The 27,937-nt window shown below is 37.6% G+C and overlaps 1 protein-coding gene across 2 annotated transcripts in view; it reads right to left on the reverse strand.

The window, feature by feature from the left end:
- LMO1 (LIM domain only 1) overlaps positions 1 to 27,937 on the reverse strand; it is a 144,701-nt gene that overhangs the window by 116,588 nt on the left and 176 nt on the right. Inside the window, exon 1 of one of the 2 annotated variants that reach the window (XM_058166007.1) lies at positions 19,579 to 19,586. The exons of the other annotated variant lie outside the window; for it this stretch is intronic. The gene's annotated coding sequence lies outside the window, so the exon portion shown is untranslated. Of the gene's footprint in view, positions 1 to 19,578; positions 19,587 to 27,937 lie in introns of those variants that run through there. 2 annotated transcript variants of the gene reach the window in all.

Consider the following 27,937-nt stretch of genomic DNA (forward strand, 5'->3'; position numbering starts at 1 on the left):
ACAAAGTTACTTCCCCAAATCTGTTTCACATTGTTTGACTTAGGACAGATAATACTTTTAACCTAGTTTAACCTAGAGTAGGTAAAGGTAGTTAAGTCATTTAATACCTGGAAGAATGCATTCAAATATAGATATAATGTTGCTACCGTGTCAATGAACACCGTGTGATTCAAATTGTAATTCCAACTTATGGTGATTTAGCAAACCTTTTTTTAATTCGTGGCATCTATTCTGTATACTATAATACAGATTATGAGGTTCTGTCCTATTTTCATAATGTCTGTTATTCAAGAATTATTCCCTTCAATTCAACACTTTTAAGAAAAATACCCAAACTTTAGAAATGAGACAACTTTTCAAATGAGAATGGTTCTAATATTCAGTTACTGCAACCTGTTGCAACAATTAAAAAAATGAGAGACAGGATGATTCTTGTCTTAAACTCAGGGAAACTGTGAGCAGCCAAAGAGTTCAGAAAGTAAGAAAAAAAAGTAGACTAGGATCTGAGAATTGTAGCAGTTGGCTGAAACAAATACTCCAGATATTTTTCAATCATCTCACTTTGAAAAGTAGGTAATTAAGAGCAAATAAATTCTCTTTTTGGGCCAGGTTAAGCTTTCAGTAGTTCAGCATGCTGTCTCGATTTATGCGTGGCCTTCTGTTCCGGTACTTCACAGCAGCTGTGATAGAAGATCATTAGACCAATGGTCAAATGCATATGTTTTGAATGTAGTAGAGCTTGGTCTAATTCTTATCCAACCCATATGTAATAAACTGACTTGATTTAGAGAAACTTAATGTTTAGCTTCTCACCCTACTCCTTTTATTGGAGGGGGAGTTATATGGAAACCAAATAATTTCCATATAACTCCATGATTTAAGTAGTTTTCTATGTTTTTATATGCAACGTTTGAATAATTGTTGATGGATTTATCCCCTGTGGAACTTAGGACTCTGAATATTATTGAAAAATTAATTTAAAAGTATGAAAAGACATGTTAAATATTACTACATAGATTCTTAACAATTTAAAAAAACCCTGATTGATTTCTAAAATGTTGCAAGGGTTTATGAACTCTGGGGAAAAAAAAAAAACCCCCGCAACCTAAGTTCCCAAACTCCATTCTGAAAACTTTATAGTGTACTCCACAAGTACTTTGGAAGAAAAAAAAGTAAACACTGAGGGAATTTATGAAGTTCAGCATGTTGCATGCTAAATTAGATAAACCATATAGACTGTTTCATCTAGTTTAAACCTCAATGCTCATTATGCCATAGCATAGTCACTAATAGCTATTAAATAAAGATTATTGTTAAAACTGTTGACTTCAATCTGGATGTTTAGCTTCTTATTGGAAGAGTGAGTGGCCCTAAACCAAATAGTTTCCATATAACTTCATTCCAAATCCGAAAAAGTATAATCAAGCCTCTGAACATGACGTACTTGTCATTTTCAGAAACCAATTGGTTAAGTACTGATTCCATAATTTAAGACAACAGCATAAGTACTGTGGTACTTCAGCTAGCTAACAACAGTCAAAAGGATCGTATTAAGCTTGAAAGCAAAACATCAGTAGCTATACTTCAACAATCAACAACTCTCTAAACAAGAGCTAGGGAAGCTCTATAATTTCCCATCATTATCTATATTGGTTAAAATGCTTGGAGTTGTGCTTTTATAATAGTTAGATGGTTACACTTTAAACTGATGTCATCTTCGTAATGGTCAGTTTGAATATGTGTGTGTGTTTGTGTGTGTGTGTGTGTGAGAGAGAGAGAGACAAAGAGAGAGAGAGAGAGACAAAGAGAGAGAGACCGACCGACCAACCGACCTTAGGTTGACTTGCTATGAATGACATGAAAAACAGCAATCCGGTAATATTATGTATGAGGATCATTCAAATGAGAACCATTCATAGATAAATAGATAGATAGCATTTCTTTCTGCCTTAATGATTTGAGGCACTGTTCTAGATTCCGTTTGCCAACCATGCATATTTGCCGTGAAAGGTGACATAGCGCAAGCTTCCAGAACTCTCATTAGGTTCCAGAATAATAGTTGTTTAGGCATTCAAGGTATGCTGTTCCTTCTGTTTTTTGTCTTCAGAAATCAAACAAAGCAAAAAAATATAGAGTGAAATGATTTCACGATTAAAATATCTTCAGGCTGTAAGGCGATGTATTGGGTTTTCACACTAAATGGATTTTTGAGTTTTAAAATAGGAGGGGACTAAATAATATAGCTAGAATAATAGCTTTCAGATTGAAGCTTAGGGCTATGAGACACAGATTTCTTAACCACACACACACTGGCGTTTAAACTGTGACCATCTGACATCAAATAGAGGATCCTCAGCTTAAATGATCTGTAAAATATGTTTAATGTTTGTTATTCTTGGATTTTCACATTAAACATCTGGACAGTAGCTGCATTTAAAAAATACAAAACAAAAACGATGTGGCCTTCCTACTGCAGCCATGTATCAAATGAAAAACTAGACTTTTCAGATTCTGGCAGAGCATTCACACATATAACCACATTGAATTCAAGTGTTATTTTCTTTCTGAAATAATTTTTGGGCTGTTCTCTCTGTAAAGATGCAAAAGAATTAATATGATATACATTTGTATAAATATATATAAATGAAGATATTTCCATCTTGGCCAATATTTTCACATTCAACTAGTTCTTTTTTTAAAAAAAAATCTCAGAACTTCAGATAAAATAAAATGTAATAAGTTATAACGCAACACATAGATAATTTTATATCTTAATTATTAAAACTTGCTTATTAATAATTGCTTACCAGGTTTTTAAAGCAACTCTTGACAAGACTGAGACATCATTAGTCAGTATTAAAATGTTAGAGGTGTATGTTCTCTGTTAATTTAATCATGTTACTCAACAACCACTGAAGACAGTCATAAAGTTCCCCTTGAATTATTAAGCATAAAACACTAGATTGTAATATTTTGCTAAACCAAAGTACAGACACAGACAAAGATGTCATTTCAATATTTGAAACCAGCAAGTTTAATTTTAAAAAAGAGCAAACCAATAAGCTCAGAAAATAGCACTCTGTGAGAGGAAAATTACACTGCTAGAGAAAAAAAAGCAGAAGGACTTAAGAAATTTATAAAAGTAATCTCCAAGTGGAAATTAGAAATCAACCCCTAGAAACAGAGTAACACAAAAGAAATATTACTGTCCACTTTCTAAATCAATATAACACTGCTACACGACAGAATTACCATGGTAACTCAAGTAAAAAGAATAAAGCAATTCTTATTATTTCAAAATAAAATCACAGCCTGAAGCCCAGCTTTTATTATAGCTGCTGATAGATCGCTGGCTTGTATTTATCTGAAATATTGCTTTTCAATCAGCTATTTTATGAATGTACATATTTCGCTGAGCAGCCCACTTAAGGAGTGCACTTTGAAAAAATGTCTCCAGAAGACTAACCAAAGAGTCATGTGTGTACCTGCATCTATCTATGAATCTCATATATATATATTTTAATAAGAATGTGAAGGGGGAAAATATGTGAAGTTTAGAAATTTACTTTAAAAAGGAGCAAGCCAGACCCATCTTTCTTATGTGGAAAGTCACATAGCTGCACTCTTAGTTCAGGATGACAATCAGATGTACTTGGAGTCATTTGCATCTTTACATCCTGTCTCAAATCCCCTCCCAAAATATTGTTCAACTGAATGTTTAATATCACACACACAAATACGCAGACACACATAGCATGGGGAATTCTGTTAAAATTGTAGCCTCTGTATTTTCATTTCATTATAAAATTTGTCTGTGTTTCATTATTTGCCACAATGAAGAAATTTAACACATTTAGATGAGATCAAATTTAACTTATATCTAATTATTTGTTTGGAGCAATGTCCTCAGCAAGCCTCAAAAAAATTAACAGTATTTAGCCTGAAAAAAGGAAGCAATCTTGATATAAATAATACTGATTAAAGATTAATCTCGAGATTCACATTTGATCAATTAAAAGTTTTTATTTGTTGAGTAATTAAGCATGTGTTAGAAATTTTTAAATATGTAATTGGTGACCTTGAGTTCTCCCAGTCATTTCAAAAGCTGCCAAATTATTACCGTATGTCCTTACTCTTTTACTACATGTCTTCTGAACATTTGGGCACTAACTCTGCACATAAAAGATGGCAGACTAGCAAAGAACTTCCTTCATACAGGTTCATAATATTCCAGCTTTGTTCTCACATTTAATAATTCTGAGAACACTGAAATATCTCATGATATGGCTGCTTTGTGACAATCATTTGGCCTTGGAGAAATGATCACATAAAGTGATTTGTCATATCACAGTGGAAAACGTAAAAGGTCCGTTCAGTGCCTTTCATGTTTTGGTCATGATGGATCAGCCACCAATTTTAGCATTTCTCATTCTCATTACAAGTGGAAAAGAAACTATTTCCTCAATCTTTAGATCCAAGGCACTTCGTGGTATAAAACTTTTATTCTGCAGTGTAGATTCAACTCGGTCCTCAACAATAGAACACCTTTGGTTTTCTATCATTCTTAAATTTGATTATGCTTAATACTGCAAATTGGCTATTACAAGATTATTCAAATTTGTCCTCCTTTTGAGAGGAACCATCATAAAGGAAAGGAGTAGTTAAAATCTGTTGTTCTATTTGGTGGTTGACAAATATTTTATTTATTTATTTGTATCCTGCTTTTATTATTTTTATAAACAATTCAAGGTGACGAACATATCCAACTCATCTTCCTCCTCCTATGAGGTGTGTTGGACTGAGAGTGTGTGACTGGCCCAAAATCATCCAGGTGGAATTTATGGTCTCCGGATTTCTAGCCTGTTGCCTTAACCACTATACCAAATCAGCTCTTATACTGTATCAATGTCCACATATACCAAGAGGTGGTGTTGAAATTTTCCTAACAAGAGATTAGAATAAGAATTTAACTAAATATAGATAGACCACTATTAGTCAGAACAGTATTAAACTGTATTTTTCAAGGATGATTTTAAGAGTGCAGATAATGGTACTTCTAAATTAACATAGGCTACTAAAGAAGAACCAGTGTTGCATTGACCTTCAAACTAATGGAGTTCAATCACATTTTTTAAGTTTGGTTGCTTCTTTGAACCAAGAATTTATACCTTATTTCTGCTCTACACAACATAACCACAAAACAAAAGCAAAATATTACATGTGAGACCCAAAAATTTGTTTTATTCATGCTTTTCTTTTGCACACCCTAGAGTCTATCATATTAAAAACAAAACCTATCTCAAGGCATCTTAATAGTTGGTTTGGTAGGGTAAACGATTATTTCACAGAACAAATCTGACATTTTGGGAATACACTGTATGTTGTATATTAGTCCAAATGAAACACTTGCTATGTACAAAAGAGAGAGGGGGGATTTCTCTTTCTGACATGACTCCAGTAATCCTACTATGTAATGTGAGAAATCAGGACACATTTAGTGCAAGAACATTATAGGCATTTCACCTAGAGCTCTCACAGGATAGAGAGAATATAAATTAAATAAATAAATAGATCTACCCAAAATTATCTTCCTCTTATCCCATATAATATACACAGATAACCCCATTCATACATCCTCTTTTGGCAACTATTAATATTCACCCACCTTGAGTTATTTATAAAAATAATAAAAGTGGGATGCAAATAAATAAATCTCTGAAATCTACTCCAACTGGCTGCACAAATCCATGCAACCATCATTCTGCCAAATGCTGCCTGTATTTTACCCTATTTTATCAAATTAATTATAAAAGAAAAAGTATACAAGCATGCAACGGTACAATGCAACTTCAAAATAAATGATGGTAATAAAAGGAAGAAAAAAGACGACAAGATGAATGTCATCAGGATTGTGTGAATTGTCCCGGCAGTATCTACAACAAATGGTTTTTCTTTTCTTTTTTAAGCCAACAGACATGATTCTCGTAAAGGTTGGCTTCATGCAAGACAAAACAACAGTAGAAGAAACCTTACAAATCCAAAAGCCAAAAAAGTCAATGGTCTTGTCGCCTTTGTTGCAATTTGCAAGCCTGACATGCAGGCTTTACAAAGAGGATAACATGATAAAATTTAAAAAAGGTTTAGTTTAAGTATAGGCAATACTTCAGCCCTTTTGCTCAGCATGGCATTAGTTCTCTCCAACACTGAAAAATCTTGTCATCTGGGCTTAAGAGTTGAAGCAGGAAATCCACATGAATATTTTACAATACAGATGTTACAGCTGTTCAAGTTTCAACCATTCCATTCTGCCTTCCATCACCCTCGCATTGTATTTCTTTCAACAGCCAATCAGTAATCTGTAGTCCGTACATGTGTTTAATCTTCATTGGATAATTTTCAAGGTTCACTTCATCCCTTAAAGTTTTTTTGTGTTTGTTTTTTTAATGAAAGGCTCTTAATGACTCTTTCCAAGATAAGAGTCCTTGATCCACCTCAGCCAAGTGAAGTGAGGAGGTGACCAAACAAAGGTAGGACTTCTCAGTGGCTGGGCACCATTTACAACCTTCAAATTTCTAGGTTCTATCATATCGCAAGATCTAAAATGGACAGCTAACATCAAAAACATCATTAAAAAAAGGACAACAAAGAATGTTCTTTCTGCGCCAACTCAGTAAGCTCAAACTGCCCAAGGAGCTGCTGCTTCAGTTCTACAGAGGAATTATTGAGTCTGTCATTTGCACCTCTATAACTGTCTGGTTCGGTTCTGCAACCCAACAAGAAAAACACACACTTCAGAGGATAATTAAAACTGCAGAAAAAATAATTGCTACCAACCTGCCTTCCATTGAGGACCTGTATACTGCACGAATCAAGAAGAGGGCCGTGAAAATATTTACAGACCCCTCGCATCCTGGACATAAACTGTTTCAACTCCTACCCTCAAAACGACGCTATAGAGCACTGCACACCCGAATAACTAGACACAAGAACAGTTTTTCCCCGAAGGCCATCACTTTGCTAAACAAATAATTCCATCAACACTGTCAGACTATTTACTGAATCTGCACTACTATTAATCGTCTCATAGTTCCCATCACCAATCTCTTTCCACTTATGACTGTATGACTATAACTTGTTGCTGGCAATCCTTATGATTTATATTGATATATTGACCATCAATTGTGTTGTAAATGTTGTACCTTGATGAACGTATCTTTTCTTATATCCATATACTGAGAGCATATGCACCAAGACAAATTCCTTGTGTGTCCAATCACACTTGGCCAATAAAAAAAAATTTCTATTCTATTCTATTCTATTCAATATGTATGCCCTCCAGAAGGATGTCAGCAGAAGGCCCACTGTGGGGTCTCTCTGGAACTGCCAGCTTATTTCTCTTTTCTCGAGCATTTTACAGTCCGATATTTTAAACATATAATATGAAGAGTATGGTTTTCATATCTAAGTTTTAGCCTTTTGTTATTTCCTGCACTACATAAAATTCCTATCATTGTTTTCAAGTGCAGATTTGAATTCTTTTACTTAACTCTGTTATCTGCAGAGAGACTCCTAGTGGCTGGGGGGATGGCAAGCATAATAACAACTTTTCAGCCAACGCACTGCAGCAACTAGTGTTGTTTGGCTCAATACGCTACAGCACTCATATCATATATATATCTCATATCATATAGGGATATATATATATATATATTTGTTTTCTGAGGTTTTCACGGGTGTTTGTATATAGGTCTTTGGTTGTTCGGGTTTTCTCCCGTGTAAAATTGGAAGTGTCTTGGCGACGTTTCGACGAAGTCTCATTCGTCATCTTCAGGCTTCAACCGTGCTTCTGGGAGCAATGTGTGATCGCAGCTGTTTCTTCCTTTTAACTGCTAGTGGGGTTTGAACTGATTGGGTGGGAGCTTGGCTGTGCTCTGATTGGATGGGGTTTTCTGTGCTCTGATTGGCTGGGGTGTGTCCTGTGTTGGTGGGGGCTTGGTTGTGCTCAGTCTAGTCTGTGCTGCAGGGGATTTGAGCTGGTGAGCTGCATAGCTGTTGTTTGGCTTTGTGGTCGTGCTACATCTTCATAGTGGGTGTCAGTCTGCTGCATGAATGGATTGGAGGGTTTGAAATGGCTAATGTTGCAGCTGCGGTCTGGCTTCTGGTCCTTGGTCGTGCTTCATGATCAGTGTGGGTTTGGGTCTGCTTTCTGGGTGGATGTGCGGTGGTGACATCCTGTGTGGACCTTGTGAGTGTGGGTCTGGTGTCATTCCTCGTGTTAGGGACTCGTTTGTCAATAAGGCGGGTTTCCAAATGGCTGGTAGGCGGAGGTGTCATCTCGTTTGTTCATGCTGTGTGGGCGTTTTCTATCTCAATGGCTTCTCTGATTATTCTGTTGTTAAAGTGTTCAGTTTTGGCGATAGTTCTGGTCTTTTAAAGTCAATATCATGTCCTGTGACTTTAAAGTGTTGGACCAGGAAGAAGTTGGTTCCTCTTTTTGAATGAGTTCTTGTGTTCTTCAATCGTGCACTTATTCTTCTGTTGGTTTGTCCAATGTATGTGGTGGGGCAGGCGGTGCATGGGATTTCATATACTCCTTGATTTTCTAACTCAATTTTGTCTTTGGGGTTTCTTAGGATGGTGGATATTTTTCTGTTTGTGCAGAATGCTGTCTTGATGTTGTGTTTGTGGAGGATCTTGCTGATTCTGTCTGTGGTGCCTTTTATATATGGGAGGAGGGCTGTGCCGTTTTCTTGTTCTCTGTCTTGGATTTTAGTGGGGGGTTCTTTTTGGATTAGCTTGGTAATCTTATTTCTTTGGAATCCATTGGATGTTAGTACGTTAGTGAGAGTGTCTAGTTCGGGTTTTAGGTGTTGTTCATCAGCTAAGCATTTTGTTCTGGAGATCTCCAGAATCCCAGCATTGCTCCCAGAAGCACGAAGCTGAAGCCTGAAGATGACGAATGAGACTTCGTCGAAACGTCGCCAAGACACTTCCAATTTTACACGGGAGAAAACCCGAACAACCAAAGACCTATATACAAACACCCGTGAAAACCTCAGAAAACAAATATATATATATATATATTTAAATATATATATATATATATATATATATATATATATATATATATATATATATATATATATATATATATATATATATATATATATATATATATTTCTTGAAAAAGCCTACCTTAGAGAAAATGAATAATCCTTGGTCTGTAGCTTACCTTTCTCCTTGATTACGTGTGTGTGTGTGTATGTGTGTGTGTGTGTGTATGTATGTATGTGTGTGCTGATGGATACTGAGATAAAAAAGAAAGGCACAATCATTCATGTACTCTTCCTCCCAGAACAAAATAGAATAATTAAAACAGGTTCACCACTGCAGTAAGGACTGTAATCTTAGTTTCTATTTAAATCGCCTTCTCTAAACTTGGGTCTCAGGCAAGCAAATTAATTCTAGGGGAAAGGTAAAGAAGAATAAAATAGGTGGCTGGAAGAAAGAACCTACTCCATCTAACTCACTGAGATGAAGTCTGGGCAAAATATATATATATATATATATATATATATATATATGATAGACTCCAACTTTAAATGGAAAAAGGAATAGAGCAAGTGAAGTATTACCACACACAGGGGTGGTTAAAGTCTTTATTCAAGCCTTTTCCCCCAGGAGACCCTGCAAATCTTGAAATATGGAGATTTGCATTTACATGCATTAGAAGCATTAATGTGACATTTCTTTTTAGGGAAGAGGGGGAAAGAAAGAGAAAAGCCTGGCTCCCTCTCCCCACATCCCCTTTGTTGCTGTACATGACAAAATAGCAAGTGAATGTTTGCTTTGATCCCAGCGCATAAAGGGTGAAGCTTTTAGGCAAGGAGCGGCAGGTGATCTCAGCTCTTCTACAAGTCCTAATGCTCCTAAAAGCCACTCTTCCAGTTTCTGTAATTGGGCATCAGTAGTTAATGTAGTATTGACTGCATTACATGCTCCTGTGCATCCTCTCTCTCACTAATGCCAATTGCATCACCTTGTACATTTACCATATTGCTTAGCCAATAGCTGTTAAAAGCAACTCAAATCATGAATCATATAGGAAACTTTCAGCAAGACACGACATCCAAAGGAGACAATTTACAGTTGAGTTAATCTGGGTACATTAGCGAGACATGGATTCAGGAAGACAGACCAATTTATGTTACTTTAGTTTTACCCTTTATTGCTTTGTATAGTCAAATGAATGGAAGGGCACAGCGTAAAAAAGAAGTGGGGGGGAAGGAGAGAAAAGGCAGAAAGGATTCTTTTTCAAAAAGGGTCTCTAGGCTGCACAAATAAGCCAAAAGGTGTAAAGTTGATGCCAAGGTCTCCTGCAAGATTCATTTCCAGAGATGTGTATTTATGAAAAGCTTTTTTCGCCATAGAAGTTGATTTTAAAAAAAAGGTTAAAAAATTAGATTCCTCTTAAGAACGGTCAACTATAAATATATTATGTAATTAAATCAAAGGCTAGTGATTAAGCAAGATCTTTTCTTAGGTGAGTTTTGGCAGCCATCTCTCTGCTCGTTCAAAGCCCTTCAACCCATATATACATCAAAATACATAATTCAGACTATCAGTTCCCCTACAAAATTAAGGAAGCAAAGCAAAATACCTGTTGTTGTCCTTAAAAATAGGCAACCTGGTTGAACTTTCTGCTTATTTGAAGACCAGAAAACTACAGCCAAGAACAATAAGCATTGAGAAGAACCCATTTTTTACTTCAGCAATAACTCATGGTAACTAATAACAACCAGAGCAACTATTAGAACCCAAATGTTCTGGAAGACCTACCGGCAAATGTAATTTCACTTCCTCATCTGTTCACTATTTCTTACCTAAAGGCTTAACTGGTGATGGTGGGTGGATCTGAAAAATTACTTGCTGTTTTAAGTGTCTCCATGGTGTCTCCATGGTGCTCCAAAGCTGGTTAGGACTATGGGGCTTTTTCCTATCATCAGTAAATCTGCCAGATCAGAAAAGCAATGGGTTTAGAAAAGACCAACCAATACACCTTGGCTAAGATATCTTTGCCTCTAAGACCCAACTCTGAGATTAGTTTGGCCTGTTCCCATTGACGTTTTGCAAAGCCTTTGTGTTTAAGCCCAGGGCCCTAGGGATAGGTTAGAGCCAGTTTCCTGGTTGACTAGGTAATAGATTAGATCATGCCCAGCTGCAGTATGCTTTTATTTTTGTTTTCAATTGCACTTTTAAACCACTTGGAGTCACATAAAAGTAGGACGGACAGCTGCCTAAGTCAAGCAAATAAGTAAACTCTGCCCATTGACATTTAATAATAATAATAATAATAATCTGAATTTAATAGATCCATTTTGATATAGTGGTTAAGTCACCAGGCTATGAACCAGGAAACTGTGAGTCCTTGTCCCACTATAGGCACCAAACCAGATCTTGGGCAAGAGACACTGTCAGCCCTAAGAAGGAAGCAATGAAAACTGCTTATAAAATAAATCTTGCCAAGAAAATTGCAAGAACTTATCAAGAGAGTTGCCAGGTGTCAACACTGACTTGAAGGCACCTAAAAAATCTGAATTTGGCCTCTCAAAGATGTGGTCAGATTTCCAATACAATAACGTAAATAAATTGAAACAATATAGAAATAACTAATTGCTAAGTTTTATAGGTCATTCCAAGGAATGGTGCATCCGTACAATGGAAACAAGAATTCTGACCAGCACTTTTTCCAATAAGAGGACAGCTTGACACTAGACTCCTGCCCGGAGTTCATGATATAGTGGCAGAATATTTCTTGGTGTATTCAATTCCGTTATTTAGATTGAATACCATTAGTTAAAAATTAACAAGTGAAACATTTGGGCTGCAGTCTGGAATCCACTCGCAGACAATCCCAATAGCTTTAATTGTTAAGCGACTCCAAGATTATGGTTTATTGGACATGCAAGGCTTAGAGGAGTTACCCAGAAGGTGCTTCTCTCACAATCATGACAATAGAAAGCAAATGGGCCCTTAAAAATAATCCACAATGCTGGTGCTTCAGCTCTGCGAAAGGGCCATTTAATAAGATCCCAATTTGTCTTTAGAAATATCTTGGAACTCCCTTGAAATGACTGAATGCAGGACTATGGCCTAAACAAAATTGATCAATTTAAACAGCTGTGGTAGAGCTGCAACCATTGGCACCGTCATTAACAATTTAAAGCATGGCTGCCTTTATCTTCCTTCCCAGTTACACACTCATTATACTTGCTTTTATTTATTAGAAATCAAGTCTGCTACAATATGTTTCCTTTTTTTTTAATCCAAATTGAACCTAGCTTTTCAAGATCACCATCCTTGATTGTTTCGTGAAAAAGGGCACAGCAGTTGTTCTTGCATATTTGTGATTCAGTTCTCTTTTCTAAGCATATAGTGAAATTTTTTTTATTGATATAATACAACATTAAACACGAGTCCATCAAGTGACTTCCTTTTTAGGATTTGATCTTTCAATACCGTGCAGAGGTTTTGGGTCTTTAAAAAAATACTGTATATCTTAGAATAATTGACTAGATCTTTATTTGACACTACATTAACCCACTTGCATATAAGATATTCACAAGCCATAATGGGAGAGGGACAGCAGGCAAGGAAGAATATTAACATTAACCACTAAAAATCTTAAGAGATATTTGCAAATTGGAACATCAAATGGTAAGTAAGGCTATGCATATATTCACATTTCAGCAAGCTGTTCTCAGGATATCTGGCCAAAATACATTTACATGCTTTACATATTGAACTATTTTTATTAGCAATTGCACCGATTAACCCCAAATTTTAAATGTACTTGGAACTAAGAGCAGTTTCTTTCATTTACATCCTTTGTTCAATTTATACGCCATCTGATCAAGTATCCCACTTGAAGCAGTCTTCAAAATCGATTATCAGCTGAATGCATTAGCTTTGATACCTACAAATCTCGCTTTCCTATACAATATTTTAAACTGTTATTTAAGTGTATAATATAATATTAAGTTTTAGATCTGGACTGAAGATCCCAACTTCAGAATCCCACTCTGGAAGAAAAGTTTACGAGTAGAATTAAAAAAGTTATGTCTTCTTAAGCAAAGTTGCTTTACAGGGTTGGTGGGAGGCCAAAAAACTTCCTGACTTCTTCAAGAGAAAACCAGACAACAAAATCATGAAGAAACGAGTATCCCAAGCCTGATCTTATTTATGTGGCAAAGTATCAACTGGATGTTATAAAAAACAGTCCAGGAGTGATCACATTTACAAAGCATTGCTACCTCTGAACCTGAGACGTGAAGAACTAAAATGCTTCCCAAATGAAATCAATTAATCCTCCAACCGTGATAAATTCCTTAACCATTTGAGAGACAGATATTTCAGACTCTCTGACCCTTTATCACCAGACCTAATGGACTACTTTATTAATAATGTACTGCTCTTAAAAGGAACATTTTTTTGAAGATTGTGTCGTTCCAGTGTTTTGCAAGAGCTGCTACAGTGGAGAGATTGATATTTTATCATCTCTCATGAGTACAGCATGAAAATTGAATGTCAGTCTGTAGAAAGATAAAATCTGTATTCCCATGTATTGGGGATTCTTCTCAATAAGTAATGCAATCTTTATATATATATATATATATGTCTTTGGTTGTTCGGGTTTTCTCCCGTGTAAAATTGGAAGTGTCTTGGCGACGTTTCGACGACGTCTCATTCGTCATCTTCAGGCTTCAGCTTCGTGCTTCTGGGAGCTCCCAGAAGCACGAAGCTGAAGCCTGAAGATGACGAATGAGACTTCGTCGAAACGTCGCCAAGACACTTCCAATTTTACACGGGAGAAAACCCGAACAACCAAAGACCTATATACAAACACCCGTGAAAACCTCAGAAAACATATATATATATATAAAATATACTTCCCAGTTAGTTCCATCAGGTTTCAGTAACCCTTTTTCCCAACAAATACATGTCCAAACTGGGTAGTTTTTATACAGACGCACGCAAAACAGCAAAATATTAAGAAGGAATACGGATGTTTATTTCCCAGAAAAGGTCTAGGCATTGATTGTATTTGCCAACATTGCCATACATAAGGTTTCTGCCATTCTGAAACAGCAATTCCTCTCAAATTCCTGCTAATATCAATTAAATCTAACCACAGTCAATTACAGCCTCAAAGTTACCATCTTAAAGTAAAGAGAAGCTGTCTTCCAAGTATCTTTGTAACAGCAGCTTTTTGTATGTGTCAAGCACATTTCAAGCTTTGTGTATCCTAAATTATCATAGAAGTATTCCCATATTTAAAGAAGGTGGGAAATGAGAAATACTAACTTGCTTAAGTATACAGATACTAAATATGGATTTTGGGATCCAAATTCTGGAGAATAAATAATGAACTAATCAATGGAAAGAGGAGAATTTTTGCAGTCACAAAATATCCCATCATAGTTGTAAGGATGCCTTACTTCCTTTTTTAAAAAAAAAAAAGATGGATAAAATGGATTGCCAAAAGTAGCAATTGGATTTGATATCAATCATATCCTTTAGGTATGAATTTGTTTATTACATGTTTTTTTATTTACAAACTTTCTGTTCACCAAGAGAGAAACAATTCCCAGAACTTTAGTCTAACGAAATAGCTTTTTATGGGAACCATTAAGACAGATATGTTCTTAATTATAAAGAACCAATATATGTTCAGATATTGAATCTCCATCATCTTTATTCTTTCAGCTTAACAAGTTTTTAACCAAGAATGTGACAGCTAATATCAATTTGATATGCTGTTTTTCCAAATGTCACAATGCTTGTCTAAGCGCTACCTATGAAGATTTTTATTGAATTTTCATCGTGTTTTGCTAGATCTTCCAACTATCTGTTCCTATTTACCTTTACTATATTTCAACTGCTATCATCAATAATCAATCTAGTTAATAAACTTTCCAATAAAGTACCTTTATTCTTCCTCCTGGACTGTATAGTTTTCTAGAACAGCTGCATTATACAGTCCCTTGGCAGCAATAGCTTCCTCATTCAATTTATATTTTGCCACATGTAATTAAAGATTAGTTTTCATCTGTTATCTCATGGAAGCATGTCCATTTCAAAGCAAGGGGGTTTATCATGGGAAGATTGAAAGCACTGCAAAATATATAATTATTTGTTCAATCTTTTTATTGTATGCATGCTATGCTACACGTGCATTTTTAAGATGGGGAGTACTTAAAATGACATTTTAGAACAATTCCCTTGTTCATCTTCATGCCTTCACCATTAAGATGATAGGTTCTACCTCTTTGTCCTACCTCGCCTCTTGTCTATTAAGTGCTTTCTTAAATAAGCTAATGGTGTCTCCCATCAAGTGGATTATACCTTCTTGATCAATTTACCAACAAAATTTTGACTTGTGATATTATTACAGAAATCTATGCAACACTGAGTGCCTAAAGCTCTTTAAAAGATTCAGATTGTCCCCACCACTGTAATGGAATTATCTTTCTTCTCTTCAGAATCTGTAGTATAAATAAACTTTGATAATTAATCTGTTACATATATTCAAAATCTTTTTCAAAAAGCTTTAATTTCTGTAACCACCTTTCTTTTTTACATAATTACCTCTGCTTCTCTATTTTTCAGTGTTCCCATTGTATAGCACTCTTTCTCTCAAAATAATGTTGAAATAAATGCAAGAAAGAATCCAATTTCCCCCTAAACCACTTCCATTTTCTTGCAGAATTGTATGTACCATTTATGCATGATAGTTGTACTCATTTTTATGTGAATACATTCGACTGGGTTGAATAAATAAATGTTGAATAGACATTACAACAACTCATTTTTATTTAAGAAGTACAGTACTTTTACCAGGATGCCCAAATAACATGTTTTTTTTTCTAAATTCTCAAAATGAAATAAATCAGAAGCATCAACATGATAACAATACACAGGTTGAGAATTCTGCTGAATGAACTTTAAAATGTAATATAAGATTTGTGTACTCAGCATGTACTGATATTTTGCACATAGTTTTTATTTTAATTAGTTATATTTCAGCTGTAGATATTCTCCATAACTTTCAAAATTGAGTCCCTATTTTTTACTAGTTAAATTTTGATATACCGTATACTCATTTTTCAGTATTACTTATCAGGATGATCATTTGTACTTTGTTTTCATTTTGATCTACTACATTTGATCTACTAGCTTCATTTGTGATCTACTAGCTGATTTCCTCCTTTCTATATGCTTCCATTTAAGCCTGAATCAGCCAAATTTAAGATTTCATTCCACGAATTTTAGTATCTACTTCCCCCCCTCACTCATTATTCAGCACTAAATACAATAGAGATTATCTACTTACTGTACATCTTGCCAATGCAGGTAATTTACTAGAAATGGTTTTCCCAACCAGAATGCCCATGTTTGTTATTCTAACCTCTCTCTCTGTCTCACCAGATCTGCTTAAAAAATGAAAGTTTGTCAATTGTTAATATGCTGGGGATGGGGATGGAAAAAAAGAGATTCATTTATTCAGACTTTTCCTGTTTGCTGAAAATGTTTAATATAAACTCATTTCCCTAAATCTCTCCATGCAGTCCATTTTGTTTCGCTTTATGTAATAAATCTAGCAGACAATTCCTATTGATTTCTGTGAATTCTACATGAACATAACAACTCTCTCTTTGATCTTTCCATGAAGCATCTTCTTACTTTAGCACCAAGCTCTGCCTCAAATGTGCAACACTTTCAACTAAGTGTGAACTAAAAAGGACAAGTAACCACTAGCATCAAATGTTTCTTTTCCTTTGAGTTCTGAAGGGGGTCAAAAAAGCGGAAGCCAGCAGTTAGTGTATGCCAACAAAATAAGTGAGGGCACCCTGCCATATATTTTTTATCCATTCTGTACGTACACTATTTCTGGTCATAAACAAGCTTTCTTGTAAAGTTCTCGAGGAAACTTTCTTCCCACTTTAGGATAGCAAAGAGCACAATGCCGCCCAGTGTTAATAACCATCAGTTCAAGACTCAGCTAAGGCACAACTTTACAATTACTTTGTGCAATGATTTTTTTTAATTTGTTTGCCACCCTTTCTAAATAGCTTTTTTGCCACAAACTATTTGATTCAGCAACCTTAAAATTCCTCTGAGAATTATGGCCGCTGTTATGTTATTATCCATTAGAGCCCCTCATCTAATGTAACCTCCAGGCAAAAGGATGTGGAGGGTTTCAGTAGCACTTTGAAAACCTGCAACACCTTTTTGACAAAATGTGATTTTAAAAAAATGTACACCATTTTATTCTTCAGCATGCTTAGTGTGAGACACTATTTGCAAAGCCGTTAGATACAGCTCCAACCTGAACTGTGCCAAAGTCTTTTTTGTCCCCAAACAATTCTTTGCCACTTTTATATATAGCCTAATAATCTACTGATGACTCAGAAGAGGCTACTAGAATAGTTAATTCTGCACAATTTATTTTTTAATCTCTGGTACTTGATTGGAATATTTTTTAAAAAAACCCCGAATATTTGGATGTGGTGTAGAACCAGAGTTAATTCAGAATTCTACATTGTAACTTTCACTCACCTATTGGATTATCTGTCCAAATTAAGGTCTTTTGAAATAATAACATTACTAGAGACCTTAAACATTTTAAAATAGAGTCAGAATGGTAAACTAAGGTAGATTCAATGCAAACTGTGCTATAAGGTCACAAAACCTAATGCAACATTCTGTTTCAGTTTGTTGCAGGCAAACTGGGCTGTTGTTATAATGTTTAGTAAATTATATTTTTAACTTACCCAATAGCAGATTTTTATGGATTACATATTGACACCTGCATATAAAATTTAAAAATCTCTGCCACCTTTGAACAAACATGGAAGAATACATTTTTGGGTGGAATATCTGGGTATTATTCTAGCTAAGCGGCACCCTATGTTAACTAAGCATTTTGGAAAAAGATATTAACTAAAACATCTGATTGGTGTTGTGAGCAATATATTATTTTAGTTACACACAGCTTAAACAATACAGAAAGAGTCTGATAGCACCTTTCCTGACTAACGATTATTATTAAAAGGCGTTTTCATGAACTGCAGCCTACCTCAAGAGATGTAAATTTTTAACAAAATTTATTGGTCAGAAAAGATGGTATCTGACTCCTCCTTATTTTGGCTACCATAAGCAAACTGTGTTCTGCTCCTACAGTATCTCAAATATCTCAATCTCAACCACATAAAAAGTTCCACTGAGCACTTTCTTGAACAGCAGATTTTTTTAAAAAACAGTATTCTAAGTAAGCTGGAAGGGAGAAGAGAACAATGTTGATTTTCACCCTGAACACCTCAGAATTTCTCATACTTTTTCCCTTGGTCCACTTCTCTCCCTCACCCTCAAAGCCTTGCCTAAACTAGGCATTTTGGCTTATGCATTCCAGCTATGATTTTTTTTAAAAACAGGAAAGACAACATGTTTAAATGGCATCACTATGTATAGACCTGGCACCTGACTACAGTGCACAGTATGTCCCACCAGCCATGGATTTTGAGAAAGAAAAAGGGATGAGGGGGAGGGGAGGTACTTTTGAAGTCCCATGTTATAGTACAAAAGTTTCACTTGGTGACCCACTCTGTACATATTTTTGTATTTTAGCCTGAAACTTGACAGATGTTCTGCTTTCTCTAAACCCTTCACTTTCCTCTAGCAGCTGAAGAAGAAACAGTATACAAAACTTGAGTAGCAAGTCACTGTGTTTTTCCTAGACACCCCCCCCCCCATCTCTAGTTGTGTGTGGGGAGGAACTGTCAATCTATTTCATCAGCAACGCTAATCTTCCAACCTTCCCTCTGTTAAGTCTACATACGCTCATTCTTGATACCCAGTCTGAATTTATTCTCTACAAATAAATCTGAAAATATTTTTAGATTTCTGTTGTTGTTGTTTTCAAACAGCAGAAACTTCCCAAACTTACATCATTCACTAAAGGAGAGAGAGAGAGAGAGAGAGAGAAGAGAAAAGCAATAAGTCCATCAAGCATCTTCCCTCCCTCCAGCGATCATACCGACACTTTATTTTCAAGAAGCATTTAACAAGTAACGCCGTTCATTGTCGTGGTGTTTATAACTACGAATAAAGAGAGAGAAAGACGAGTGTGGCAGAATGGCTGGACACTCTGTTCTCTCCTCTGGCATTGGGAAAGGAAAGGACGATCTGTTTTTTTAACCCTACCTTTGGCGGCGGCGGCGGCAATAGCAAGGGGGGGGGGATCCTGTTACTAAGGAAATCCCCCTCCCGCCCCCGCTTTTAGAATTAAGCCGTTCCTAACTTACGGGCTCCCCACCGCTAGAATCTAAAGTAAAACGGCTGGTTTGCTTTGCCTTGCCTCACCCCAAAAAGCAGACGTGGAAACCCTGGTGTTACATCCAACAGAGAAACAAAAATGAATGGAAGGGGAGAAAACCGCTGCACCCTTCAGGTCCTTTCCACCAACGGCACCGAAGTGGAGGCGCCGAAGCAGCGCTCCCGGAATCTCAGCTCACCTACCGTCCTCCTTGTCCAGCACCATCATCTCAGGATTCCCAGGAAGCCTGGGTGCAGATGCGCCGTCTCCAATAGCCTCCGCTCAGGGGAGAAAAGATTGGGACTAGTAGCCTGCGTGGGAGCCTAGAGCAGACACTGGGGCTCAGCTGATTGTCCTTTAGCAGCGAGAGCGCTCTAATTATCCAGTTGTCCAGCTTTTAACCTAGATTGCACTCGCTTAGAATTACCTTCAGAAATGAAGCACTTTGCAGATACAAAAGCAGTCTCACCTACTTTTGTACCTCGGAATTGCAAGGAACTAAAACTGCAATTTAGGAGAAAGAGAGAGGTGTGGAGGTGGGGGGGAACAGGGAGGGAAGATCAGAGCGGTTTCTTTGGTTCCCACCTTCTAAATGGCTCAATTTGCACAGTATAATCTGTTTTAATGTAATTGCATTTGATAGCCCATAACCTTGGCTGTTGCAGCTATACAGCTTTTCAGCCTGACAAAGTGTTTTCCCCCAGAATTTAAGCTGAATCTCAATCTAAAATTACACTCAAAGCGAGGGGAGGAGGGGAGAAAGGAAATATCGGAGCGCGGCTTGCTACGGCTGCCTCTGCCTCTCCATTTGTGTGAGCGTTGCACCTTTGCTTCTGAATAAATGCCCTCCTCTCCCAGGGACCCCCCGCTTATTCTTCTGCCAGGTTTTAATGGAGAATGGAGAGCTTTTCCAGCTCAGCAGCGCCATCTGCTGATCCGGTTTCGCTATGACTAGAAGCCGGTCGCCCCCCCCCCTCCAAATAGAGAATTTATGATTAACTTTAGTCTTTTTAGGTCGGCTCTCCTTTCCTTACATTGGACTTACCAGCAATTTTATTGACTGCATCTTGAACAGTTCACAGTTCACAGTTCACTGTTAGGACAAGAGAAACACACAGGCACACAAAGAGAGACGCAACTGAATATTTGCAAGTTTCAATCTGCATTATGCATATTGTTTTATAAGCATTTTCTCTCCATCTCGGACTTTTAAACAGCTGCCAACGTTCACCAAATCACTGCTGCCAAATAAACTTTTTTACATCAGGCAAAGATCCATGTGTGATTTGAGTCTCATCCTTTTTTCCCAAAAGTTGACCAAACTTGAACGAGGCTCAGATTGGTTTAGAATAGAAAATAATTTTCTGAACTTATATATATATATAAATATATATAAAACGGGCTTAGGTTACAGAAATTAATTTCAGCCAAACAAAACTCCAGGAACAACAGCAATAAGAAAGTCAAAAGGAAAATCACTGTGAAAAGATGTTATTGCCTTAGCTATAGAGGTGAATCTTTTATTGTGTGTTTACTGTACAGTCACAACCTGACTCATTTCTATTTCTTTCACCTTTCTAAAATATACTCCAGTCCTGATATTTTGACAGTGCAGTATATATGAAAAGCATTTTCACACATGCTTGCTTTAATCAAATGCTTGACCTTTTGGATGAAGAGATAATAAGGCAGACTGAGATTCAGGATACTCAGAACTTTTGTTGCAATATCCCTTGATATTAAGAGGCTGGGGGTATCTCTTCTGTAATTGAATTACTCCACCAGTCCAAGCTATGTCAGCTAGTCCTGCAGAGGACATCAATGTTGAGAGTGAAATACTTGCTTGTCCACAAAAATTTATATAGATAGAGAGATAGAGAGCGAGCGGGAGAGAGATTTGGATTTCTATTTCCAAAATTAAGGATTACACTTACAGATTGAGATAATTAAATACTCAGAACAAGTTTCTGCTGCTTGCTTAATCCAGGAAAACACCTCGTCCCAGTTTTCAGCATACTTTTTTCTCTACTTTACAACGGATACAAGACTAGTCTTTCAAAAGCATGATAGCAAGCTCAAGTCGGATACGCTTAATACCTATTTTAATTAGATTCCTTATCCTTAACTCAAATGGCTTTGCCTTCCTCTTTCATTTTTGAACGCTTAATCCTAACAGTCCTTGAACATATTTGATGTCAAATGTATCACTTTGCATAGAGAAAGGTTTCATTCAATACTTAAAAACAGGCATTCTCATTTGATCACTGCTATTTGCAAAAGGAGAATTGTGATATGCAGGGAGCAGGATTTTAATACTGTGATCCCTAAAGGATCTTATTTTGGAAGACTTCATCAAAGCTGCTATCATTAATTGTGAACTGGGGTCTTGGATAACCACATTTTAGAGTATCACATCCTCTAAACAAACATTTACGGCAACTATTTTAACTGGTTTCAGTCTCCTAAGTACAGTTCAAGAAATTATTAACGCAAACACAATACATTTCTAATACAATGTTAAACTTCAATTGCCATCAAATAATAAGAATTTGCTGAAAATAAGACCCAACACACTTATTTTAGTTGGATAATTTAAAAGATATTTTAGTTTTTAATATTTCGTTGAAGCAAAGCTTGATGTTTTCTAAGTTTCTCCCATTAGTTTAAAGACTACTAGAAAGAGCAGTACAACTATATTATCCATATAATATTTATATTTACATTTGGGGATATATGAAATTATCTTCCCCATTAATGTACAATTGCATCAGCAGAAGTTATTCCTGACATAACTAAGAACTGCGTAAAACTGCACTTTCCAAAAGTTCCACTGATTTTAAAGGCGAAGGTAATGCATGCTTAACATCTTCATGCATGTAATCAGCAGCAATCAAAAATGTGCTATTTTGATAGGGTGGCGACTCAAATTATTAACCAAAGTACTTGAGTTAAACCAAGCTTTAACATGGATTACTACTATGCTGTTCAGAAGTGAAGGGTGGAACAAGGAGTCAGTCTTTTTTTTTTTTTATAAATACAGCCAAAGCTCCAACATGAGGTGTCAGGATCTCAGCTTTGGATTTGGCTTGCTCTTTATGCTAGTCAAGAGGAATACAATTCAAAGTCTATCTGAGTTTCTCTACACTTTCAATTCTTAGGATTTGCTTACCCTTTATCTACATGTATCATTAGAACTCTAACATCACCTCCTATTTTGTCAGTCTCCTTACACTGGATGAATTTGGGCAGAGAAAAAGCAATGCTCCCTCACCGATGTAGCTCAACTCTGTTGTTGAACATGTCAAATCAGAGAAGTTGAATTTCTCTCTGCTTCACTTTTCATATAGTTACAACAATTCTCCTGGCCTATCCTGTACCCTTTGGCTTTAATCTGGATGCTAACACATAAGCTTTTACTTGAACTAGAAGAAAGAGTTGCCAAGACTAAATGGTAAAGTATCCCATGCGTATCAGGTTTGCCGGTAATGGTAAGCAGACTTTTATTCATTCATTAGATTTATATTCTGCTTTTCTGTAGGCGCTCAAGTGAACGTAATAGGTGTTCTCCTATTTTTCCCTGTCCTGTGAGTTTAGGCTAAAAGAGTCAGAGCTTCTGAGGGTGGACTAGAACCTGGTTCTTCCCAATGTAGAGTCCAACACTTTAATGACTATGCCACACTGATTCTACCTTTCTACAAGTCAGAAATATAACTGGGCTATGATAACAAAATAAACTTTTCTAGGAAATTAAGATTCTACAAGTATTATTTGTTTGCCTGCCTGTCTGTCTGCCTGCTTGTTTGTTTGTTTGTTTCGTTAATCTATCATATTTGTAAGGCTACCCAGATCCATTGGTGATTCCAATATTTTACTGTAGAAAAATATTCAAGATTTCCTAAGGCAGATTGTCCAAGAAAACTGTAGTCAAATGACCATTTGTGAGGAATGACATTCATACCAATATCAGGAGAACCAACTTTTATTGCAGAATCATTTGAACCCCTTTCTGGTTCTCAAATGCATGGGGCATAACAACATATAGGTAGTCCTCATTTGTTCAGCGACTGTTCAAAATTATGGTGATGGTGCTGAATGGTGGCTATGACTGGTCTTCAGAGGTCCAGTCATCTCAGCACTCCTACAGTCAGAGTTACAACCTGGGCACTTGGCAACCCATTCATACTTATGACTGGTTGCAGGGCCTTGCAATCACATGATTGCCATTTACAACTTTCTCCACCAACTTCCCGAAATAATGGGGCGAAACATTTTCCCCGCCCAATGCACCTACCTACAGGCTCTCTCTACCCATGCAGCAATGGTCACTCATTTTCTCCTGAAAACCCTCCCTGTCCCATGCACCGTTGTGTATCCTAACAGCACCTCCTGTACCCTCTCATCCTCTCATGCACCCAACCTATACTGAGCCTCTTTCTTGTGCATCCCCTCACAGAGTCCTCACCCACCTGCCAGCTTTGGATTTACAACTTCCTGATGGCTTCCCCACTGACTTTGGTTGTGGGAAGCCAGCAGGAAGTTGCCTCTCCTAAGAACCATAGGATTCAATCAATGACAGCAAGTCAGTGGAACTGCAGGGATTGCCATTGCTGTCATACTTTACAACTGCACTGGAAATTCTGGTCCCAACTGTCATCATAAATTGAGGACTACCTGTAATTAATGTATCAGGAGGTAGAAGGAAACTCCTAAAAGAACTTTGAGAGGCCATATATGTTCAATGACCACAGAACACTGGCTGCCGAAAGGAAACTTAAGAGAAGGGAAGAGAACATTAAAGGAAAGCACAAGTGAACTTAAATTGGAAAGGCTCAGGATCAAGTCCCCGCTTTGCTATGAAGCTCAGTGGATGATTTTGGGCTGGCGGCCAGCCTATCAGGTGGAATTCCTGTTAAGGAGATAAAATGTGGCAGGACACATGTTATCAGTGCTGCCTTGAGCTACTAAAGAAAAGGTAGGTATCCTTGCAATAATTAGCAGGTGACAATTTTATATTTTGCAACACCATAATTTGTTAAAATCATTATTTACCAAAATCTCTTCACTATCCTTTAGACCTGTATTTCAACAATCAATAAAAATGTTTATATTTCTTATTCTGGAAATAGATAGCCACGCCTTTATTTCCAGTGCCTCTAATTTAGTAACACCCAGTGCTGGATCAGGTAGAAAGAGTTGAGAGTGAAGAGGAGGCAGCGCAAAGGTAAAAATGGGAAAGCATCCCTACTGCTGCCCTTCATTTAAAACAGGCACAAATTCCGTCTTGCCAGAATAACTTCCTTACAAACAATTTTAAAAAATTTCCTAGGTACCACTTCAGTTTGTTACGGTAATCTCCATATCCTTCTCATCAGGGGTTTTCCCTTAACATTTTTTTTCTTTGTGAAGTGCATCCCATTCTAATTTCCTCTTTTCCTTCGCCACTATCACCATTATTTCCTTTTATACAGCCATTCGTGAGAGCTCCTGGAATGAGGGCTATTGAGAACTGTCTGGATAATCAATGTTTCTAGTTTCACTTCCTTACACCACCATCTTTCTAGCCCCTGAGCTCCTTATGTTTAATGAGTATGTCTGCAGTACTTGAAAGAACCCAAATACCCCTATTAGGAAACTCTTTAGAGCTCAGCCTTTCCTCGTTGCTCACCTGCTTCCCTTACTACCTCCATGGAGGCAATATCCTGCTGTTTGACCCGTCAATCAGATTTAAACAGATATAAGCTGGTAGGAACCTTTGGCAAAAAAGAAAGAAAAGTAAAACTTAAGACTTGAGGACAGAACATTACCTAGTTTATTATTGAACAGAGTAAAGTGAGAGAAACTTTTCCCCCCCATCTAGTCCAATAAATTTTGTAACATCTTTAACACTACCACAATAATTCGGTGCAGTTCCCACATCAAAATCAAAGCAGATGGAAAGGCAAGTCAAACCCCAGAGGAGCAAAGCAGTAATGAATTAACCTTACTTAATTATACTGACATTACTTAACCTCTTACATCTTTGTCTTTGGGGGAACATACAAAGGGGAGACTTTTTAAAAATTCATACTGGAGTTACTCTGGGGATCCCAGACTTTGTCTTCAATAAGATTATATAGACATCATTCCTGATGGTGGAGGCCAAAGTTCTGATGACACAAAGCTGGGGAGCATATTTCCATTACTAGGGTTTTCAAATCCAACATTTAATTTGTTTTGAAACTGAAAGAGGGGAGAGAACATAGCAACAAATGTACCAGGTTTGTGTCAGCTGAGCTTTTCTCCATAAATGAAAATTCTTTGGGAGAATATATATATATATATAAAAACCATGGAAGCTAACTGATGAAAAGCTACTCAAGTTTCTTGGCTGTAGTAACACATACTATCAAAACCAGTTTTGTTTGAAGCTGTGCTTTATCACAGTTATGTACAGCCAAACAAAACTGAATTAGTATCCTGTTTCCTAAATATAAAGATCAAATCTATAGATCACTATATTTGAGCCTTGCTCAAAGCTGCATATTTTAAATATAAAACACCACTATGTGTGAACATGAAAAAGGAGACCAATGTGCTTTTTTAATGAGTCCTGAAGAGTTCTCACTGCAAATGTAATAATGTGCAAATTAACGAATGGATGAGTGAAAAAGTCCACTAGCTACCTGCACTGAAGAAAAATATTCACTGTGTTGCAGGAGAAGCATGGAAACAGATAACTCTGTTCCTGCATTCCTTCCATGTACCAAAACAAAACAGAACATTTATGGAGTCCAAAAGCCCTTTTACATACTATATAACAACCTTTACAAGTTTGCTACGAAGCAACTGAGAGCCAATTCAGTTCTCTGAGAAACAAATATATACATATACATACATATACATATACACACATATGTATGTATGTATGTATGTATGTTTTATCCGTGTTTTCAAACACCTGTTGTGCTTTGCAGTTTAGGGGTGTGTGTGTGTGTTGTCGGGAGGATATCTCAGCTGTTCCCTGTCACGGAACAAAACAAAGAGACACCCAACACAGATTGTCATCAGATGCCTTGAGACAGCATTCTGAAAACTTGGGAGCCCTTCAGACACTTCCTTTTCTATTCATAAACCTGATAATTCCAAAGACACAGTCAAAATACACTTTCTACCAGGGCTCATTCAACTAGGTAACTCACTCAGCTAGTTTTGAGCACTTATTTCAAGTCCTCCCAAGGGCAACCCTCAAAACAAAAACTGTTTTGGACCTCATTAACTACAGGTTCAGAAAACTGCTGGGTATCCCTGGGAGGAAAGCAGGCAGGCAGGAATCGCGGAGAACCCAGATCCCGTCCCACAGCCCACCCTACCGATTTTAGTTGCCGAAGGGGGTTTTCAATTAAAACCTTCACTTTCTCAGTCTCCAACAAAGGCTGCCTCTTGCCTCCAAAGCCATTACCCCAGATTGCCAGAGCCGGGAAGACTGACAGCTGAAACGATCGTTTAAGTGGATCCCGCCGTTCTTAAGTTATCTTTCCCACTCTAACCGCCGCCGCCACCCCCGCCCTCCGCAGTTCTTCCAGAAGCCCGATCTTATTCCTCCGCGCCTTCTGAAGGCTGCTCTCGGCGGAGCTCCCTCCCCAAGCCCATTTCCTTCCCTCCCCAGTAATTGCCCTTTTAATTAGCTCAGTCTTTTAACCCTCGCCTAAAGTCCTGCCTCTACGCCATCCAAACCCCCCACCCCAGTGAGACCCGGTCTCAGTTTCGAGCAAGTCTTGATAATTTACGGTTCTTTAAAACTTACAGGCAGCTCTTGTCTCCCCCCACCGAGTCCTTTACCCCACTCCCTTCATTTACACATCCAGGGAGGACAGCACCTTCTCCCTCATTCCGGCAGAAGAACTTCCTTTTTTGAGGGGGGTGGGGGAGTAAATCCTTTTCCCTTCGGACAGCCAAGCTGTCTTTTGTGAAGGAGTTTTTAGTCAAGCTGGCAGCTCTTGTGTGTCCGATCACACTTGGCCAGTAAAAAATTCTATCTATCCTATCTATCTATCTACCTACCTACCTATTTATTTTTCCCTCCCTCAATAATAACGCTATTGCTATAATAGCCTTGTCTCCCTCTTTGCTTGGAAGAAATTGGTGGTGGGGAGAGGAGGGAGACCACAGAGGGGAAAATACATGCACACACTCCCGGAAGAGAGAAGAGGCTGGCGGGGACCGAACCGGACAACCCCGGAGCAGAGCGATCTTAAACAAGAAAGTCGTCAAAGCGGGTCCGCGCGCGCATTCACACGGACATTTTGGGTCCGGCAGGCAAGAGGGCGGCGGGAGTCGCGAGTAAATAAGCCGGTCCTTGGGAAGCTTTGTTGACTTCCGGAGCCGTCCCTTGCAGAGCGAGCGGAGCGGCGCATGTGCCCGTCTCCGCAGAGCAGGCAGGGATCGCGCTCGGTCTCGCCGCTCACCACCCGGCTGGAGGGGGGCTCTTTCCTTTGCGGCTGCCCGACAGAGAGGACGCGCCGGCCGGTGTGTCGGCCAGTCGGCCGCCCGAGCATCGCGGCAGCCCGGCCCTTTTTTTTTTCC

The sequence above is a fragment of the Ahaetulla prasina genome, chromosome 1 (genome assembly GCF_028640845.1).
Source record: "Ahaetulla prasina isolate Xishuangbanna chromosome 1, ASM2864084v1, whole genome shotgun sequence".
NCBI classification, from domain to species: domain Eukaryota; kingdom Metazoa; phylum Chordata; class Lepidosauria; order Squamata; family Colubridae; genus Ahaetulla; species Ahaetulla prasina.